The sequence below is a fragment of the Ascidiella aspersa genome, chromosome 5, assembly GCF_963924565.1.
Source record: "Ascidiella aspersa chromosome 5, kaAscAspe10.2, whole genome shotgun sequence".
Taxonomy (NCBI): domain Eukaryota; kingdom Metazoa; phylum Chordata; class Ascidiacea; order Phlebobranchia; family Ascidiidae; genus Ascidiella; species Ascidiella aspersa.
The window spans coordinates 9,229,998-9,232,497 of record NC_139451.1 but is presented as its reverse complement, the minus strand read 5'-3'; the positions used below and the strand labels follow the sequence as shown (position 1 = coordinate 9,232,497).

Genomic DNA, 2,500 nt, shown 5'->3' with positions numbered 1-2,500 from the left:
CGCCGCAGCAGCCGCGCGGAGAAATCCCCGCGCGGAACGTTTGCAACGCGACCCTGAGGCGGGCGCGGCCCCGGGATTGACCCGAGGCCGCAATTTGCGTTCAGAACGTCGATGCTCAATGTGTCCTGCAATTCACACTAATTCACGCAGCTAGCTGCGTCCTTCATCGACTCACGAGCCGAGTGATCCACCGCCAAGAGCCATCCACGATTGTTTCGCTCGCACAGTGCCTCGCACTAAAGGGTGACAAAATATACCGCGCCGAGCGGTCGGCCAGGCCGACGCTTGAAGCCGGAGCGCGCGGCACCGCGGCACTCGACGCGCAAACATTACCGGGTGACCGAATCGCCGGCCGGCGCGCCGCTCCTCGCGGGTCGGGCGCCGGGTAGCAAAAACTTTTTCTCTCGCTTGTCCGAGTTTCGCGTTCGCCGAAGCGTTTGCGAGACCGTTAATGATCCTTCCGCAGGTTCACCTACGGAAACCTTGTTACGACTTTTACTTCCTCTAAATGATCAAGTTAGATCGTCTTCTCGGACGCCGGCTCGACCGTTGCCGGCCGCGCCAGGTCCAATCGGAGGACCTCACTAAACCATTCAATCGGTAGTAGCGACGGGCGGTGTGTACAAAGGGCAGGGACGTAATCAACGCGAGCTAATGACTCGCGCTTACTGGGAATTCCTCGTTCAAGGGAAATAATTGCAATTCCCTATCCCTAGCACGACCGGGGTTCAGCGGGTTACCCAGACCTGTCGGCCAAGGCGAGCACATGCTGATCCGGTCAGTGTAGCGCGCGTGCGGCCCCGAACATCTAAGGGCATCACAGACCTGTTATTGCTCAATCTCGTGTGGCTAAACGCCACTAGTCCCTCTAAGAAGTTAGACGCCGACCGATTGGGTCGCGTAACTAGTTAGCAAGCCAGAGTCTCGTTCGTTATCGGAATTAACCAGACAAATCGCTCCACCAACTAAGAACGGCCATGCACCACCACCCACAGAATCAAGAAAGAGCTCTCAATCTGTCAATCCTCACTGTGTCCGGGCCGGGTGAGATTTCCCGTGTTGAGTCAAATTAAGCCGCAGGCTCCACTCCTGGTGGTGCCCTTCCGTCAATTCCTTTAAGTTTCAGCTTTGCAACCATACTTCCCCCGGAACCCAAAGACTTTGGTTTCCCGCAAGCTGCCGGAGAGGTCGTAAAACTAACGCCCCCCGATCGCTAGTTGGCATCGTTTATAGTCAGAACTAGGACGGTATCTGATCGTCTTCGAACCTCTGACTTTCGCTCTTGATTAAAGAAAACATTCTTGGCAAATGCTTTCGCAGTCGTTCGTCTTGCGCCGATCCAAGAATTTCACCTCTAACGGCACAGTACGAATGCCCCCGTCTGTCCCTCTTAATCATTACCTCGCGCTCCGAAAACCAACAAAATAGAACCGAGGTCCTATTCCATTATTCCATGCACCATTATTCAGGCGAATCGCCTGCTTTGAACACTCTAATTTTTTCAAAGTAAACGTTCCGGCCGCCGCAGACACTCAGTCAAGGGCACCGGCGGAGAACCGGAGGTGAGGCCAGGACGGCCAGTACACGCCTTGCGACGGACCGGCCGCCTGCGCCCAAAATCCAACTACGAGCTTTTTAACCGCAACAACTTAAATATACACTTTTGGAGCTGGAATTACCGCGGCTGCTGGCACCAGACTTGCCCTCCAATGGATACTCGTTAAAGGTTTTAAAGTGTACTCATTCCAATTACAGGGCCTCGTTTAGAGTCCTGTATTGTTATTTTTCGTCACTACCTCCCCGCGTCGGGAATGGGTAATTTGCGCGCCTGCTGCCTTCCTTGGATGTGGTAGCCGTTTCTCAGGCTCCCTCTCCGGAATCGAACCCTGATTCTCCGTTACCCGTAAGAACCTCGGTAGGCCAGTACCGTACCGACGAAAGTTGATAGGGCAGACACTTGAATGATCCGTCGCCGGTGCGAGACCGTGCGATCCGCAAAGTTATCCAGAGTCACCAAAGGTTGCGGGCCGAAGCCCGGTCGGTTTTTGGTCTGATAAAAGCACGCCTCCCGCGAGGTCGGCGCTTCACGCATGTATTAGCTCTAGCATTTCCACAGTTAACCACGTAAAACGTACGATCAAATGAACCATAACTGATTTAATGAGCCATTCGCAGTTTCACTGTACGAGAGCTCGTACTTAGACTTGCATGGCTTAATCTTTGAGACAAGCATATGACTACTGGCAGGATCAACCAGGTAGCTACTTTAGCGTAGCCCCGAAAGGCCGACGAAGGAGGCGCCGCTGATGCGGCGCCGTCGCTCGGTCGATGCGAAACCCGAAGGCTTCTCCGTTAAAATTTCGTTCTTTGCTCGGCTGCCCGAACTCAGAAAACCGTCACCGCCCGTCGCACCCGCCGGAGTAAGACTTCGTCGGCAGGCCTTTCGACCGCCACGTCGCCAACACCGGCGCGAGCGCAACGCACGCCAGACAACTTCGCC

General features: G+C 54.8%; 2 non-coding genes across 2 annotated transcripts; both read right to left on the bottom strand.

Moving 5' to 3' along the window:
- Window positions 1–48: 48 nt before the first annotated feature.
- On the bottom strand, window positions 49–202 carry LOC146142690 (5.8S ribosomal RNA). The gene has a single exon (XR_014499821.1). It is a non-coding gene; the product is annotated as a 5.8S ribosomal RNA (ribosomal RNA).
- Window positions 203–449: 247 nt separating this feature from the next.
- Window positions 450–2,260, bottom strand: LOC146142689 (small subunit ribosomal RNA). The gene has a single exon (XR_014500087.1). It is a non-coding gene; the product is annotated as a small subunit ribosomal RNA (ribosomal RNA).
- Window positions 2,261–2,500: the final 240 nt, after the last annotated feature.